Source organism: Odocoileus virginianus, chromosome 6 (assembly GCF_023699985.2).
Source record: "Odocoileus virginianus isolate 20LAN1187 ecotype Illinois chromosome 6, Ovbor_1.2, whole genome shotgun sequence".
Classification (NCBI taxonomy): domain Eukaryota; kingdom Metazoa; phylum Chordata; class Mammalia; order Artiodactyla; family Cervidae; genus Odocoileus; species Odocoileus virginianus.
In genome coordinates, this window is record NC_069679.1 from 85,174,173 (window position 1) to 85,193,692 (window position 19,520).

Sequence of the window (19,520 nt, forward strand, 5' to 3'; positions counted from 1 at the left end):
TTCAGCTTCAGCATCAGTCCTTCCAATGAAAATCCAGGACTGATCTCCTTCAGGATGGACTGGTTGGATCCAAGGGACTCTCAAGAGTCTTCTCCAACATCACAGTTCAAAAGCATCAATTCTTCAGCGCTCAGCTTTCTTCACAGTCCAACTCTCATATCCACACACGACCACTATAGCCTTGACAAGACAAACCTTTGTTGGCAAAGTAATGTCTCTGCTTTTTTTTTTTTTTTTAATGTCTCTGCTTTTTAATATGCTATCTAGGTTGGTCATAACTTTCCTTCCAAGGAGTAAGCATCTTTTAATTTCATGACTGAAATCACCATCTGCAGTGATTTTGGAGCCCCCCAAAATAGAGTCTGACACTGTTTCCACTGTTTCCCCATCTATTTCCCATGAAGGGATGGGACCAGATGCCATGATCTTAGTTTTCTGAATGTTGATCTTTAAGCCAACTTTCTCACTCTCCTCTTTCACTTTCATCAAGAGGCTTTTTCTCCTTAGGATATGTCATTACTTGATGTCATGCATTTATTTATGTACTGCTGCTGCTGCTGCTAAGTTGCATCAGTTGTATCCAACTCTGTGCGACCCTACAGACAGCAGCCCACCAGGCTCCGCCGTGCCTGGGATTCTCCAGGCAAGAACACTGGAGTGGGTTTCCATTTCCTTCTCCGTATTTATATACACATGATTTAATCACCTGTTTGCTTCTTCACTAGATTATAAGTTTCATGATGACAAGAGTTTGTCCTTTTCAATGCTGTACCCCCAGGACATAAAATAGCACCTGGCACATATTAGATATTCAATAGATACTTTTTAATCAAATGAATGAGTGCTGACCTCTTAAAGCAACTTGACAGTTAGCTTCAACTCTGGTATTAACACTGAACCATGAGGCAGGTATTATAAAGATAATGAAAAGAGCAAACATGAAAGGATAGCTCTTGGTACACAAGCTAAAATTAAAGGCCACTCAGTTGTCTCATGTGTTATTCTTTGTATGTGGCATCTGGAAGCTGCGCTTACTAGTTCTATTTTCATACTGTCAACAAGCTGCTGCCACATCCATTGGAAGTGATACATTTGTGTACCAAGGCAAGAGAGTTACTTTTGATTTTTTTTTCTCTTGTAATGCACTCAAAAATACAATTCTAAAAGACAAAATGTCTGGAGGGGGATAGGTGTGAGAATTATGTGATTCACACCAGAAGCTTACATAAGGATTAAATCTAGTCTTAACATGAAGTAGCAGTTGAATTTTGGAAAATTGAGATAATGTTATTTCACTAAGATGTACGTGTACTTTCAAGGGTATCACATGATATGGCTTGAATAGATTTTAAAAAAGCATTGAACTAAAATCTTATTCACCTTAGCGCTAGTCTCTAATATTATCTACAAATTTTGTAAGTCTGCTACATATGAAACCTAGAGTGAACTTTCAAAGCTGCAGATGTGTGTTTGCATGTCCAGTCACATAAGTGAGTCCATGTGTATCGCGTACATTGTCATGCGTGGACATCCTCCACAAGTGGTTGTGCTTCTGTGTAGTTTAATATAGACTACTGGGTGTAGTACAGTATCTTTATTTCAAGCTCAGGTGTCCTGAAGAAAGCACAAAAGCAGTAGTGACTGCGTGGATCACAACAAACTGTAGAAAATTCTGAAAGAGATGGAAATACCAGACCACCTGACCTGCCTCCTGAGAAATCTATATGCAGGTTAAGAAGCAACTGTTAGAACTGGACATGGAACAACAGACTGGTTCCAAATAGGAAAAGGAGTACGTCAAGACTGTATATTGTCACCCTGCTTATTTAACTTATATGCAGAGTACATCATGAGAAATGCTGGGCTGGAAGAAGCACAAGCTGGAATCAAGATTGCTGGGAGAAATATCAATAACCTCAGATACACAGATGACACCACCCTTATGGTAGAAAGTGAAGAAGAACTAAAGAGCCTCTTAATGAAAGTGAAAGAGGAGAGTGAAAAAGTTGGCTTAAAGCTCAACATTCAGAAAACTAAGATCATGGCATCTGGTCCCACTACCTCATGGCAAATAGATGGGGAAACAATGGAAACAGTGACAGACTTTATTTTATTGGGCTCCAAAGTCACTGCAGATGCTGATTGCAGCCATGAAATTAGAAGATACTCTTTGGAAGGAAAGCTATGACTAACCTAGACAGCATATTAAAAGCAGACATTACTTTGCCAACAAAGGTCCATCTAGTCAAAGCTATGGACTTTCCAGTGGTCATGTATGGATGTGAGACTTGGACTATAAAGAAAGCTGAGCACTGAAGAATTGATGCTTTTGAACTGTGATTTTACAGAAGACTCTTGAGAGTCCCTTGGACTGCAAAGAGATCCAACCAGTCCATCCTAAAGGAACTGAGTCCTGAATATTAATTGGAAGGACTGATGTTGAAGCTGAAACTCCAATATATGGCCACCTAATGCGAAGAACTGACTCATTGGAAAAGACCCTGATGCTGGGAATGATTGAAGACCAGAGGAGAAGGGGATGACAGAGGATGAGATGGTTGGATGGCATCACCGACTCAATGGATCATGAGTTTGAACAAGCTCTGGGAGTTGGTGATGGACAGGGAAGCCTGGCGTGCTGCAGTCCATGGGGTTGCAAAGAGTCAGACAGAACTGAGTGAGTGGACTGAACTGAACTGAAGAATATTTTTCAGGGCAGTGGTTCTCAACTTGGTCCCTAAATCTGCAGCATCAACACTGCCTGGGATTCATTAGGAAAGCAAATTCTTAAACCCCATTCCAGAGCTATAAAATCAGAAACTCTGTGTAGGACCCAACAATCTATATTTTAACAAGTCTCCTGCGTGATTCTGAAACATGCTCAAGCTTTACAGCCACCATTCAAGAGCACAGATATCTAAAGAATGAAAAAAAAAAAAAAAGCAAAACTAAAGGTCAGCTATGGCTAAGATGTATGGTATGGTATGTTTGCTATCAAGTCACCTTCCAAGTGAATCCCAGATAAGGTATTTTTGCAGACTCTCAGTGAGGAGAACCTGAGGTGGCCAGGTCACCTGAGCTGCTTGCACTGACTTCATCTTGATCTATGCATGTGGCCTGTACTATTCTTCTTGATCTGTGCACAGAGTCTGCACTCTTCCTCTTGATCTGTGTGCATGGTCTGTACTCTTCTTCTGTGTCATTCTATTCTCTCCGTCTGCATACCTTTCCTCTCTGTTCCCATTCATGAAATCATGGCAAATAGAAGGGTAAAAACTGGAAACAGTGGCAGATTTTATTTTCTTGGACATTAAAACAGAGTTTTGTGAAAATAGAGCAAAAACCAGTGAAATCATTCTTCAGTTCAGTTCAGTTGCTCAGTCAAGTCCGACTCCTTTCGACCCCATGAATCGCAGCACGCCAGGCCTCCCTTGTCCATCACAAACTCCTGGAGTTTACTCAAACTCATGTCCTTCGTGTTGGTGATGCCATCCAACCATCTCATCCTCTGTCATCCCTACTCTTCCTGCCCCCAATCCCTCCCAGCATCAAGGTCTTTTCCAATGAATCAACTCTTTGCATGAGGTAGCCAAAGTATTGGAGCTTCAGCTTCAGCATCAGTCCTTCCAATGAACACCCAGGACTTATCTCCTTTAGGATGGACTGGTTGGATCTCCTTGCAGTCCAAGGGACTGTCAAGAGTCTTCTCCAACACCACAGTTCAAAAGCATCAATTATTCGTTGCTCAGCTTTCTTTATAGTCCAACTCTCACATCCATACATGATCACTGGAAAAATCATAGCCTTGACAAGACAGACCTTTGTTGGCAAAGTAATGTCTCTGCTTTTTAATATGCTGTCTAGGTTGGTCATAACTTTCTTTCCAAGGAATAAGCGTCTTTTAATATCATGGCTGCAGTCACCATCTGCAGTGATTTTGGAGCCCCCAAAAATAAAGTCTGACACTGCTTCCACTCTTTCCCCATCTATTTGCAATGACGTGATGGGACCAGATGCCATGATCTTAGTTTCCTGAATGTTGAGCTTTAAGCCAACTTTTTCACTCTCCTCTTTCACTTTCATCAAGAGACTCTTTAGTTCTTCTTCACTTTCTACCATAAGGGTGGTGTCATTTGCATATCTGAGGTTATTGATATTTCTCCCAGCAATCTTGATTCCAGCTTGTGCTTCTTCCAGCCCAGCATTTCTCATGATGTATTCTGCATATAAGTTAAATAAGCAGGGTGACAATATACAGTCTTGATGTATTCCTTTTCCTATTTGGAACCAGTCTGTTTGTCCATTTCTGGTTCTACCTATTGCTTCCTGACGTGCCTATAGGTTTCTCAAGAGATGGGTCAGATGGTATGGTATTCCCATCTCTTTCAGAATTTTCCACAGTTTGTTGTGATCCACACAGTCAAAGGCTTTGGCACAGTCAATAAAGCAGAAATAGATATTTTTCTGGAACACTCTGGCTTTTTTGGTGATCCAGCGAATGTTGGCAATTTGATCTCTGGTTCCTCTGCCTTTTCTAAAACCAGCTTGAACATCTGGAAGTTCTCGGTTCACATATTGCTAAAGACTGGCTTGGAGAATTTTGAGCATTACTTTACTAGCGTGTGAGATGAGTGTAATTGTGAAATCATTCTTAGGTGAGAGTAAATAAATGACAAGGAAATATAAAATAGAAGCCTTACCTGTGACATTCTGGCAAGAGGACAGAGCAGGCAATGGATTTTAGTAACTCCCTCTTAATAAGAGATAAACAAAGCAGCTACTATCCCAGTGCTAGTATAACATAACCAGTTATAAGTAATAAAATCACTTAAGCACAAAATTTAGAAAACTATAGTTATAAAATTTGATACAACATTAAGAAAACAAAATATGGAAAATATTCTACTTTCTGCTTTTAAATCTCACATAATCCTGATACTTATACCTAACAAACAAAAATAAAATTACAGAAAACGCTCACATTTAAGTTTAAATGTGAAATCTAAATAAAATACCAACAAATCAAATTCAGCATGATACGAAAAAATAATACACTATGCAAACAAGCAGTGTTTATGATGCGAATACAAGGGTTGTTTAATATTAGAATATCTAATAACATAGGTCTTATATCATTAGATCTAAAAGTGTTTAATTTTCATCTCATAAGATCCTAACATGTTTAGTAAAACGCAAAGTCCAAGCCCTAGCCAACTTCTCGCAAATGAGGAAAACAATGAATTTCTTTTGTGTGTGTGTATGTTTAGTTCCTTTTAAATTTATTTTATTTAATTTTTCACTGAATATAATGGCTTTACAATGTTGTGTTCATTTCTGCTGTACAACAACATAAATCAGATTTATATATACATATATTCCCTTTCTCTTGGACCTAACTCCCACCCCTCCATTCCACCCATCTAGGGAATCTAGAAAAATGGTACAGATGAATCTACTTGCAGATCTGGGATATAGATGCATGCAATGAATTTATTTAACAAAATAAAAGATAACTGTCTCAAGCAATCAACTAACATTACTCTCAATGACTCACTGATTTTGATTAATAAATATTTACACAGTCCCACCTAAGATGTGAGTACATAAAGAATACTCAAGGCAGGGCGTCCCTGTCTTTTCTGTTTACACTCTAATGGGGGGTGAGCTTTGCATAAACCCTGCAATGAGGTGAAGAATCTAGTGTGTATGTGTGGGAAGAATGTTTCAGGCCTAAGAGGCCTGTGAGGTAGAGTTGACAATTGAATGGAACATCAGCCACGACCAATACAATCAGAGGCAAGACTGCTACTTCTTCTATCACTTTCTATCATTAATATCTATCAGTGTCCGGAAGTTCTAGTAACTGTCATAGGAGAAGGAGGAGGAGGAAGAGGGGAGGGTAGTGGGGGAGGGGGGAAGAGGAGGAAGAAGACGAAAAGTAAAAAGAGGGGTAAGGAAAGAGAAAAAGAAAAGTGAGCTAGAAGAAGAAAAGGAAGCAGAAGGGGAAAGGAAAAAGTGCAGCGATAAAATCCAAGAATAGGACAATTATGATTAATTATAGATTGTACAACTATATAATGAGGCAAGAACACAGTATTAAAGTGTGTTGGAATATTTAAGGTAGACAGCAATGAACATTTTTAAAAACTAATATTTTCTGATACCAGCAAGGAAAAAAAAAAAAAAAACTGAAAGCTTAATGGAGAATAACTGTCATTGTCAATACTACCCATATCACAAAATATTTAGGAGTAAGCTCAAAAGGAATGTTTAAGAAAACCATTATGAGAAAATCTACAGAGCATTACTGGGGGAAACAGCAAAAATCCTAATAAACAAAGTAATTTGAAGAACCCCTAGAGGAATGATTCCAATTGAAAGTTTAATTTAGAAGATGAAGGAATCTAAGCAAAAGTTTTAAAGGTGTAAAAGTTTTGGAAGGAGGATTGGACAATTTTCTAAACTTAGCCAAAATGATAAAATAAGTAAATATATATCAGACAGTTTGGAAAACAAGACTAGTGAGACGGATTTACAGTACTAGCTATCATAGCAATACATTAAAAAAAAAAAGATTGGTACTGGCAATACAATAGAAAAATATATGTATTATGATAAAAAATATCTACCTTGATTTAAGAATATATGAGGGTTAGAATGAGTATTTAGATGTTGTAAGAAAGCAGTGGAGGTAGAAAAATCTACACATCATTAAATAATTTTTATAAAAAGTAAAAATAATTTATTTTTTCAAAATACACCAAATCTCAGAGGCAGTAAGAGAGAATACCTCTACAAGTTCCTTCGTAATCATTCCTATTTTGACAAGTTTCAGTCTGTATATTGAATTTATATCTTCAATGTGGCAATGTTATCTTCTTGGCTTCCTAGTGGAAGTAACATGGTAGAGAGGGAAAATCATGGTTTTCAATCTTTCAAAATCTGGATTCAACTCTTGACTACAACATTTGATATATGTGTAATTTCAGAAAAATTAACCTTTCGTAACTTCAACCTCCTCATTAATATAATTTGCCATTGTACCTACTTTAAGCATCTATAAAATGTGAAATTCATTTTAAAAATTGCAATCTTCAATTTGCCTCTAGTACCTTGCAATTTGTAATCCAAATATTACCCCCCCCAGCTTTGCTTAAGTGCTTTCCTCATTATTTTTTGTGTCTGTACAGAGATCCCCAGCACTCCCTGTCCTTTGAGTTATTCTCCTATTATAGGAGCTAAGCACCTTTAAACTATCTAGCTGATTCTCTTGCTAACAGAGTTCCATTTCAACTCCACCAATGAGAGGCTATGAAATGGTAAAGATGGAAAAGAAGAAACATTTTCCCCTTGCAACAATAGGTAGACACGCAGGCCATGGCAAGCACAAGCTTGATATTTACTTCTAGTTGACACCTTCAATGTTACAAGCAGTTGAGAATCAACAGATACAGCTTCCTGTGGTTCCAACAATTCTTATTTTTATTTTTTTATACTTAGAAGCAGTTCTCCATGACCTTCACCTCCCTGAATTTTGAAAAAAATTATTAAACTATAATTAAATTATAATAATACCTATTTTTAGGTATTTAATTTAATAGGCATACCTATTAAATTATAATAATACCTAAATTTAATTTCTAATTAATCTATAATAATACCATCAATTTTATTATTTCAAGATTTCAAAGATGAAGAAAGTGAAAATATGTGCCTTGTAGAAATGATGAAATATAATGCCAAGGAAAAATTCTGTCTCTGTATGGAACTCTGACTGACACTGGTATCCTAACATATTAGATACATCTCCGGATTTCAGGCTGAATCTTTTGCTTCTGAGTCTGGTTCAGAGTAATTGTCTACATAATGCTTATTGAGTGAATACATAATGAATTCTCTCACTCAAACCACAGAAATATACACCATCACATTCACACACAAAGAGAATCATAGAAATCTTATAACTGATCAAACAATTACATTATAACTGCGTTTTTGTTGGTAGTTTTTTTTATGAAATGTTATTTAGGAAAAGAAAGTTATTAACTGGACATCTCAGAAAGAAAAGAAAATGAGAAATGGTTCATAATATTTAATTATCCCAGCATGGCCTGTTTTGCTGATAAATTAACCACCTACTTAGTGTATCAAGTGCATGCTGTTTGGATAAATTCCCAGTAGTATATTTCCTTCTATTAAAACTCTATTCCCAGTTATATAATACTGAGGGGTTTTTTTTAAACTACCATTTTAAAAAATATATTAACTTGCATCAGTCTAAGATATTTAAATTCTCTGTCTTTGAAGATAACAATTCTAGACTTCCTTGAACTTCCTTCTCTTTTAATTTCCCTTAGGTTATGGCATTGAACTTCTTTCTGCAGCTCTGGTTATAATTTCTCCATTATCTTCCCTAGTTTCTTTTTCTTGCCTTTTTTCCTAATGGTATCATCCACACTTCAGGCTTCTCAGCCTCCTACCGAAAGAGGAACAGTCTTCAATTTGAACTGCTGCCAAGTCTAGTGAGATCTCCCAACTCGATGATTTTAAGCAATTAAAGAGAGATGGTAAATATCCACAGCTGCCAATCAATTGATTTTTTTATATTCTGGTATATTTTGCAGATTTGATGGATAGAGTTTTCCTCTCCCCACAGGCCACAGCTGCAAATTTGCAACTTTTGAATTTCTGTTCATTTGCCATTTGAAAATTTTGTTTGAAAAAATTAGAAGTTTTTTTTTTCTTTTTTGCACTGAGGACAAAAAAAAATCATTCAGCATTCTATGTAAGTATCATAGAAGGCAAGGATATGGAGTAAGACCAGGGATTCAGTTGCTAAGAGTCGGCTACAAAGGGCTTTAAACCATACTCTACCCAACAATTTCTAACCTCTGACACCTGCATGAATGGATTTGGTCACAAAACTAAAAATTCCCCAAAGCAATGAAATTCTAGTGTCATAAAGAAAGCCCTTTTTACCAGCCGTATTCTCTGATACTTAATTGTCTATTGCAGCTTTATACGCATGCCTACATGTGAATACTTCTACTTTTTAATGTTTAGTAAGTAATTGGGTGTTCTGTCTGTGGTCTAACAAACAAAACAAACACCTGTAGATTCTTGCTTGGATCAGATCACTTACCTTTTTTTTTTCCCCTTCCACTATGAAGATATTACATACACACACACACACACACACACACACACACACATATGTGTGTGTATATATATATATATATATATATATATATAAGCCTCCCGCATAGCAGCTCAGTGGTTAAGAATCTGCCTGTCAATGCAGGAGATGCAGGTTCAGTCCCTGAGTTGGTGAGATCCCCTGGAGAAGGAAATGGCAACCCCCTACAGTATATATTGTTCAGCATATCCAATGTGCCAGTATCTAAAGCAAGATATAGTCCTTGACTAAAATTGCTGATATTTCATGCTGCAATTCATTCATCTTATATTTTCTTTATTTACCTTTGTGTTCACAATCACCATTGTCCACCTTCAAAGAACCTCTTTGGGGTTAATATAATATTCTTAAGGTGGAGAAGGGGCTTCCCTAGTGGTTCAGCTGGTAAAGAACCTGCACGCAAAGCAGGAAACCTGGGTTCAATTCCTGGGTTGGGAAGATCCCCTGGAGAAGGGAACGGCTACCCACTCCAGTATTCCGGCCTGGAGAATTCCATGGACTGCATAGTCTGTGGGGTGGCAAAGAGTCAGACACAACTGAGCAACTTTCACTTTCAAGGTGGAGAAGGGACTTCAAGGATCTTTGATAGGAGTTCTCTAGCATTCTTCAGGTAAAAATGAAGTCTAGAGAGACATGGTCCCTGGGAGGATGGAAAAGTGTCAAGTTTATTATAAAAATTTAGGTTTTCCAAATATTGTTGAACAGCTAAGAAATGTAGCTAAAAAAGAGATCTCAAGCTCTAAAACATGTCAAAGCACAGTAATTAGATTTAACCCACTAGCTGAAACTGATGCAGCAAGTTCTCTGTCTAATTCTAAAAGACCTCCTCTGTCTTCTCATTTCATTCAATCATGATGTCCTATTGCAGAAAATACTGATCCCAGGAAGAAAGAGGTAACTACTCTAGGTATCCCTGCATTAAAGAAAGATCACTTTACACCTCTTCACTTTTACAAAAGACCTGCTTTTTGCTACCATTAGAAATCTGAAGAAGATTTTCACTTTTACAAAAGAAAAAAGAAAAGGTGAGAAGCAAAAATAGCCTGCACTGTTGTTTTGGCAAGGAGCCCCTGAGACGCAGCGAAGCACCCTGAGCAGTGAAAGGAGTGCCGCCAGGCTCTTTCCCTGGGAACTACACTCAGCATCTCAGCATCACACCACCAGAGCTTTGGACTGCCTGCGAGAACCTCTGCTTTTTCTCAATCTTTTGTGCAACCCCTAGCAAAGGGCTGGGACCAGTCATGGCCTGTTAGAAACAGGCTGCCCAGCTGGAAGTGAACAGAGGGCAAGCCAGCTTCGTTTGTATTTACGGCCGCTCCCCACGGCTCACACTACCACGTGAGCTCTAAAACAAGCTCAGGGCTCCCTGTGATTCTGAATTACGGTGAGTTGTATAGTTATTTCATTTTGGTTGTGTCTCGATGTAATACTAATAGAAATAAAGTGCACAGTAAATGTAATGCACCTGAATCACCCTGAAACCATCCACCACTACCCTTCCTTGGGTCCATGTTTCCACAAAACCAGTCCCCGATGCCCAAAAGGGTGGGGACCACTACCTTAGCAAGATGTGTCATAAGGTAATGTCTTCTCTGCTTTATGGCATTTCAGATTACAAAGTGGCCTAGGAGCATTCTGCTTTCGAATAGTGGGGGAAATCTGTATCGGGTGCAGCTGACACCGCATTCAGCACTTACTTGACTGTGTATGAGTGAGGATCGATACCTTGGGACTGCCAGTGGATCCATCCTCATTTGCCTGCTTCCAAGTATATAATCAAAATCCTACAGGAATGAGGTGCCAGACCAGAGAATGCCTTTGGATAGAGAACCAGGGGACTTAAGGAAAGATGAGGCACCTCGTCAGTAACACAAACACACACGCAGTAATCCTGACCGCTCAACTGGCAATAATCACATTAAACGACACATTTCCAAGAAGCAGAAGAAGGCAACAGAAGAATTAATATCAGGAGGGTAAGTTAAACCGGCTCTGACAACACCACCCAGAGTGGAAGCAGCGACAGAGGGCACAGAAGTGGCCATTTACCTTGGTGACTCTGGAGAGAAAGTGATGAGCTTGGAAGTGTGGACACAGAGCCAGCTTCTGAGCCACAGGAAGAATAAATTCTTTCCCATGCTGGACTGCCTGCTTGATTTGCTTTTGTAGCCTGCAAATAAAACATTCCATATGTTTCTGATTATGAGTGAAATGGAGGGGAAAATAAAACATCCTACTTTCCAAGTGGGATCCAAATGTTCTCAAACGTCTCCTTCCATGGTTGGGGATTCTATTCTGGTCTCCGGAAATATTATGATGGACAGGGTGTCCAAGTCATAAAGAATTTGTTCGGGTGTCAGAACAAGATGATTCTTTTCTGAAGCCAATTTAAATTCTTCTGTTTCTTGCAAGGGGAAGCACAACTTTAAAATGTTTTTTGGACCTGATCGATAGCACATAATGTTAAGTTTAAGAATTTTGATGACTAAAGCTTTTAATTTTCAGGTTAAAAGGCAAATTTCAGAGCTTTCCTGGTGGCTCAGTGGTAAAGAACCTGCCTGCCAATGCAGGAGATGCAAATTCGATCCCTGATCCAGGAAGATCCCACAGGCTGTGGAGCTGCTAAGCCTGTGGACCACAATTATTGATCCTGTTCTCTAGAGCCTAGGAGCCACAGCTGTGGAACCCTACACCTGCTGAATTGGAATGCCCTAGAGCCTGTGGTTCACAAGAGCGGCCCCCGCAGTGAGAGGCCCATGCACTGCAAATGGAGTGGCCCCTGCTCCCCAAAGCTAGAGAAAAGCCAGTGCGGTACCAAAGATCCAGCACAGCCAAACATAAATAAATAAAATTCTTTTTAGAAAGCAAATATCAAATGACATCAACAAGCTGAAGGTTGGAATACAAATGAAATTGAAAAGTACAAGGAAATGCTGAGATATCAGAAAAATGTCCATTTCCCTTTACCTGGCTCTGTCTCATTTGATTAAAAACACATCCATTATAGGTAATCTTGAGAAAGATTTATTGTATTTAAATGTGTGCATTTTTATATTTATAAGTGTTAGCCGCTCGGTCATGTCCGACTCTTTGTGACCCCAGGGACTGTAGCCCACCAGGCTCCTCTGTCCATGGAATCCTCCAGGCAAGAATCCTGGAGTGGGTTGCCATGCCCTTCTCCAGGGGATCTTCCTGACCCAGGGATTTAACCTGGTACAGATGGATCTTTACCATCTGAGCCACCAGGGAATTTTATAGTTATATTTTAACTAACTATATTGCAAGTCGTTTTCTCTTCCAAGATGGTCCTAATACTAACCCATGATTTCTTCTCCTTTTTATAGATTACAATCATATATATATATATATATATAATATATTATTATTTAATTGTATTTAAACATTATATATTTAATATTTATATTAAATATATAATATATAAATATATTTAATTTATATATTTATTCAATAAATAATATATATTATATATATATATTTACAATCTTATATTTAAGATTAACTCATTGGAAAAAAAAGATACTTTGGTGCATAAAGCATGGGAAGACCCTAACTTATTTATTTTCTGATTAGCAAAATTTCCCAGTATAGTTTCATAAGGAATTTCTCTCTTAACTAATGGTTTCCAGTGGTTCTGTAGTGGTATTAGTTAGCACATTAACAGCTCAGGTAGTATTTCCAGGCTGCGGTCTTACACCAATCTGGATGCTGGTTCTTGGATCCTCACTATAGATTCTACACTGTCACTTCATAGTGCTTTTTAATAAGTCTTTGGGGAATTCTTATTACATTGTCCCTGTAATTTTATTTTATCATTTATTTCCTTTTTTATCCTTTTAACTCTTTTATTTCTTAGTTATATTTTCCTTCAGAAATATTTTGTTCAATTTAAAATATTACACTGAACAAACTAAATTAACATCTGTCAATCGACTAGAGAGTTTTGCTAAAGTTAAATGCTGTTTCTGTTTGGTGGCCGAGTTGTATCTGACTCTTTCATGACCCAATGGACTGCAGCCCGTCAAGCCCCCTGTCCATGGGATTTCCCAGGTGAAAATACTGGAGTGGGTTGCCATTCCTTCTCCGACCCGGAGACCAAGCCCGCGTCTCCTGCATCCGCAGGCCGCTTCTTTACCGCCGAGCCGCCAGGGAGGCCTGCACTGCTCTCCCACTGAGCTTCCGAAACGCCCCGCTTTAGAACGGCCTTGCCTCAAGCACGCTCCCCCAGACACTGGCAAGGCTGCCACCTCACTCGACTCAGACTTCTGGTTAAGTGCCATCTCCCCTGCAATGCGTTCCCTGACCGCCTTTTATCAAATAACACTGCACTCCTCACGCTCCATCCTCTTGCCCTGTTTCATTATGAGCAGTCATTATTGCATGACATTCACATGATACACGTATTCATTTCATGAGAAGAGGAATTTTTTTACCTGATAATACCTCAATCTGGCACATCAAAAATTCTAATAAGTATCTTTTGAAGAAATAAATGATTGAAGGTAAATGCTGTCTCCACTGGGTAGCTTGTGATCCTGTGAGGAGGTCACTCCAACCCTGAGAACCTTAGTCTCCACCTTTCAAAAGCAGTTCTCCAAAAGCTCTACTGAAATCTTTCCCTGGGGGAATGCATGAACGGAGAAGTTGCTACACACGTGAGTATCTACCGCCTGCAACTCAAACACCCTTCCACTGCCCCAAACTGTCTCACAGCTCTTCAAAGGTTGTGTCTGAAATGACTCCTCAGTCAAGGACAGACAAGCGTTAGTCATTCAGTCGTGTCCAACTCTTCGCAAACCCATCGACTATAGGCAGCTGGGCTCCTCTGTCCATGGGATTTCCCAGGCAAGAATACTGGGGTGGGTGGGTAGCCATTCCCTTCTCCAGGGAATCTTCTTGGCCCAGAAATCAATTTAGAGTCTCCAGTATTGCAAGCAGATTCTTTCCTATCTGAATCACCCCGGAAGGCCCTGGTGTTTATGAATGTTTATGAAGCACGTGCCAGGTGTCAGACATCATGCTGGGAGCATTCTGTAAACAAACCCTTTCGATCCTCAGAGCAATTCTGCTAGATATGTTGTATCAACTCCCATATTACTAGATGGAAAATTACAGAGTCAAAATAAACTGTCCACAGTGACACAACTAGTGGAGAGGAGATCCAAGATTCAGATGTTACCAAAAAATTTCAAATCTAGATATTGGTTCTGTCTCTCTCTCTTTACGTGTTTTTTCTGTGAAGATGCTATATATCTACCTTCAGTTCAGTCACTCAGCCGTGTCCAACTCTTTGCAACCCAAAGGACTGCAGGACGTCAGACTTCCCTGTCCATCACCATCTCCAAGAGCTTGCTCAAACTCATGCCCATTGAGTTCATGATGCTATCCAACCATCTCATCCTCTATCATCCCCTTCTCTTCCTGTCTTCAATCTTTCCCAGCATCAGGGTATTTTCAAATGAGTCAGTTCTTTGCATCAGGTGGCCAGAATATTGGAACTTCAGCCTCAGCATCAGTCCTTCCAATGAATATTCAGGATTGATTTCCTTTAGGATGGATTAGTTGGATCTCCTTGCAGTCCAAGGGACTCTCAAGAGTCTTCTCCAACACCACAGTTCAAAAGCATCAATTCTACGGTGCTCAGCTTTCTTTATATTCCAAATCTCTCATCCATACATGACTACTGGAAAAAGCATAGCTTTGACTAGATGGACCTTTGTTGGCAAAGTAATGTCTCTGCTTTATAATATGCTGTCTAGGTTGGTCATAGCTTTTCTTCCCAGGGTAAGCATCTTTTAATTTCATGGCTGCTGTCACCATCTGCAGTGATTTTGGAGCCCCAAAAAGTCTCTCACTGTTTCTAGTGTTTCCCCATCTACTTGCCATGAAGTGATGGGACCAAATGCCATGATCTTAGTTTTGTGAATGTTGAGTTTTAAGCCAACTTTTTCACTCTCCTCTTTCACGTTCATCAAGAGGCTCTTTAGTTCCTCTTCACTTTTTAATCACTAGAGTAGTGTTATCTGCATATCTGAGGTTATTGATATTTCTACCGGCAGGCTTGATTCCAGCATGTACTTCATCGAGCCTGGCATTTTGCATGATGTACTCTGCATATAAATTAAATAAGCAGGGTGACAATATACAACCTTGATGTACTCCTTTCCCTGTTTGAAACCAGTCTATTGTTCCATGTCCAGCTCTAAATGTTGCTTCTTGACCTGCAAACAGATTTCTCAGAAGGCAGATCAGGTGGTCTGGTATTCCCATCTCATGGAGAATTTTCCACAGTTTATTGTGATCCACACAGTCAAAGGTTTTGGAACAGTCAATAAAACAGACATAGATGTTTTTTCTGGAACACTTTTGCTTTTTTGATGATTCAACAGATGTTGGCAATTTGATCTTTGGTTCCTCTGCCTTTTCTAAATCCAGCTTGAACATCTGGAAGTTCTCGGTTCATGTACTGTTGAAGCCTGGCTTGGAGAATCTTGAGCATTATTTTGCTAGTGTGTGAGATGAGTGCAATTGTTTGGTAGTTTGAGCATTCTTTGGCATTGCCTTTATACCTACAATTAGCAAATCGACCTACAATTAGCTAAACTTCAAAATTTGAGGTCAAAATTACCAAGACTGCTCTCACTTCTGACACCAGTTCCAAGTTCAGAGAGTTCTCAGAATGATTCTTACATTTGATAACTCACTACAAGGACTCACATTTATGAGTTATTATAGGGGATAAATACAGACTAAAATCAGACAAAAAGAGACATAGGGCAGAGTCCGGGAGGGTTCCAAACATTATCCCATTATCTTCCCAGCATTGATATGTGAGAATTTTCGTAGAGCATTTATTGTTCACCAGGGAATTTCACTCAAAACTTAGGGTCAGAGTTTATACTAAAGCTTCATTTTGTACACATGATTGACTGATTAATTACCTTCATGCTCGGATTCAGCTTCAAGGTCAACTGATACTGAATGACCTAAATCATATGATTGTTCATTCTGTTTTTTTCTTCCTCCACTCCAAGATTATCAGATATTGTTGGCTGTACCCTAAGATCTGGCATAGGCCTCCACCTTTAACAAATGCACTTCTATTAGGTATGATATGTGTTACCTCCTAGAAGCCAAGGGCAAAAGGTACATTTCTCTTTTTTTATTGTTGTTGTTCAGTAGCTAAGTCATGTCCAGCTCTCTGTGACCCCGTGGACTGTAGCATGCCAGGCTCCCCGTCCTTCACTATCTCCCAGAGTTTGCTCAGATTCATGAGTCACTGATGCTATCTAACCAATTCTTTACTGCCCTGTGCCTGAATTACCCATGCAGCCTTCAGCATCTCCTCGTGAAGACAACATGGTGCATTTTCATGGCCAGGGTACTTTGCCAAGTTACATAAACAAACTTAAATTTGCGGACCCAGGAAAGTTACCGCAACAGAATGGAGACAGGCTGACATGCGCACAGACCAGATCTGATATCCTGTCAGCTGTTTCCCCAAGCACTATGCTCCATCTCTCAAAGCCTGTTATAGGCTTGGCAGGTTTTTACAGTACTAAGTTGAGAAAAAGCTCAGATGACAGTGAAAGTGAAACATCAGGGCTGTAAACTGCTAATTGCCAATTCCATATGTTTGCAAGGCAAACAACAGTGAGGGATATTGGTGGTGAGAAAGCGCTAAAGTTGTACTTACATAGCTAGTAGAAAAATGCAGTTATGTAAAATCACATCTCTCATTAATTCTCTCCTCATCCCCCAATCAAGAATCTTTAATATAAAGAAATAGGATCTTTGGATTTAAATTCCAGGTCTCCTCAGCATTTGCTCTGTATTTTTTTTGATCTGCTTAATCATGTTTTTTTATTTGTTTGTTTGTTTGGGGTATGAGACTGATGAGCAAGGTAACACCATACTTTATGAAAATGCTTAACTTAAACTCTGAATGTAGATTGTGCCGTGTCCTGGACTCAGTCGCTCAGTCCTGTCCAACGGCGGCCTCACGGACTGCAGCCCGCCAGACTTCTCTGTCCATGGGGATTCTCCAGGCAAGAAGACCAGAGTCAGCAGCCAGCCCCTCCTCCAGGGGATCTTCCAAAGCCAGGGATCCAACCCAGGTCTCCCATATTGCAGGTGAATTCTTCACCACCTGAGCCACCAGGGAAGCCCATGAATACTGGAGTAGGCAGCCTCTCTCTTCTCCAGGGGATCTTCCTGACCCAGGAATTGAACTGGGGTCTCCTGCGTTACAGGTGGATCTTTTACTAGCTGAACTACCAGGGAAGCCTGAATGTAGATTGCTTGAGTTCAAATCTAACTTCTGATCTTCACCAGCTGAGTAATTCTCAGCATGCTGTTCAATATTTCTGAGCCTCAGTTTTCTCATCTATAATAAGCCTAATTTATAAAGTCTTTGCCATAGAAGAAACATTCTAATATATGTTATCTACTATTGTTATTATTATGAAAGCATTGGGGAGAAGTGGAAACTAGCTAGTTAAAACAATTTTGCAGTTAAATATGCCTAGGGTTTTCCTGGTGGCTCAGAGGTTAAAGCGTCTGCCTCCAATGCGGGAGACCCGGGTTCGATCCCTGGGCTGGGAAGATCCCCCGGAGAAGGAAATGGTAACCCACTCCAGTATTCTTGCCTGGAGAATCCCATGGACGGAGGAGCCTGGTAGGCTACAGCCCACAGGGTCGCAAAGAGTTGGACACAACTGAGCGACTTCACTTTCACTCACTATGCCTAGTTTAAAATGGTTTGATTCCCTTCTCCAGGTGACCTTCTAGACCCAGGGATCAGACCTCGGTTTCCCACACTGCAGGCAGATTCTTTACCATCTGAGGCACAAAGGAAGCCCCTAATTTAAAATGGCTTGATGTTAGCTAAGTTTAAAATAAGCTTACTACTACAGATTGTGAGAAAACAAAAATTTATGACTAAAAATCTGAGCGTCTTTTTCACCAATTTGTATAAACAAACAGGATGGAAGACAAGACCAAACCGATGAAGTTCTTGCTAAATGGATGAATATCAGTTTTGCAAAGAATATATCACTATAGAGATGCAAAGTGTGATGGCCAATAGTATCATCCTTTCTCTAATATCCCTGGCGATTTCCATGGATCAAATAAGAAGAGCAGAATGGTACAGTTCTGTTCCCATGTTAATAACAGACCAGAGAACTGTTTGCTTTTATTTTTTTAAGTCCACAGTGGAAATAGAATTGAGACTGTAATATAGGTAAAATGGGATAACTCCCAGGTAGTTAAACTTCTCAGTCTTTTTCTTTCTTTCTTTTTCAATTGGAAGTTGATGCTCATTAATCACTAACTTTTAGTCTCTCTTCTTTACTCCATTTTTGGTAAAAAAAAAACTGCTACTATCAATATAATCGCTTTGCCAATTGTTCTGCAGTTTAAAATATGGCTAGTAATAGTTTGTTGGCAAAAGTACATGTGTTCATTCATAAATATACACAATGATGAAAATAATATATGATATAATATGTATGGTACTTATATTTCATTTATATAACACATACATACAATAGGTTATATTATGTATATTTACAAATTATAGATTTATAAGTATGCATTGTTAAATAATGTAACTTTCATTTTATTGATCTTTAATATGATGTATACTGTACTCATTCTTTAATATTGCTCCTAAGTAATTCTTTTATCCTCAAATTTTAGATGAAAGTACAGATATTCTGTAAGGAAAAGAGATTTTTCTAGAGTCACACATAAAAATTGCAGAATTACTCATATGTGAATCCAGATATCTGACAAAGTGGTCCAGATCCTTGCCAGTATGCCATGGTGGTGATGATGAAGAAAAGCAAATTAAGGATAATTGCTGCCATATATTAACTGTTTCTCTTGACTATTAAGCATACACCAAAACTCCTGCCAAGTGTCAAACATGATGCGTAATGTTTTGCATCTGTTACCTGAGAAAATGAAAATAGTCTCAGAGAAATCAGTTGATTTGCTCAAGTCTGCAGTTAGGGACTCCCCAGAAGTGACACGCCCTAAGACTCCTCTTCAACTGAAATGGTGTTTCTGTGGCTCTGAAGACATTCTGAGCATTCCTGGCACACTCTCTCAGGTGAAAAGTGTCTCCAGTCACCATGAAAGATCATGGACCAAAACTAAGAAAACTGTAAATTCTATAATCAACAACCCTTGATTGTATTGCTGATCTGACGCTCGTTTTCGCTCTCTCTGGGGCCTGAGTCAAGGCATTTCATTCCTCTATACCTGGAATTTGTTACCAACAAGGAAGTAAGCCAAATGT

At 39.1% G+C, this 19,520-nt stretch overlaps 1 non-coding gene across 1 annotated transcript; it reads left to right on the top strand.

The window, feature by feature from the left end:
- The first annotated feature begins 17,746 nt into the window (after nucleotides 1-17,746).
- TRNAW-CCA (transfer RNA tryptophan (anticodon CCA)) lies at nucleotides 17,747-17,819 on the top strand. The gene has a single exon. It is a non-coding gene; the product is annotated as a tRNA-Trp (tRNA).
- The last annotated feature ends 1,701 nt before the right edge of the window (nucleotides 17,820-19,520 follow it).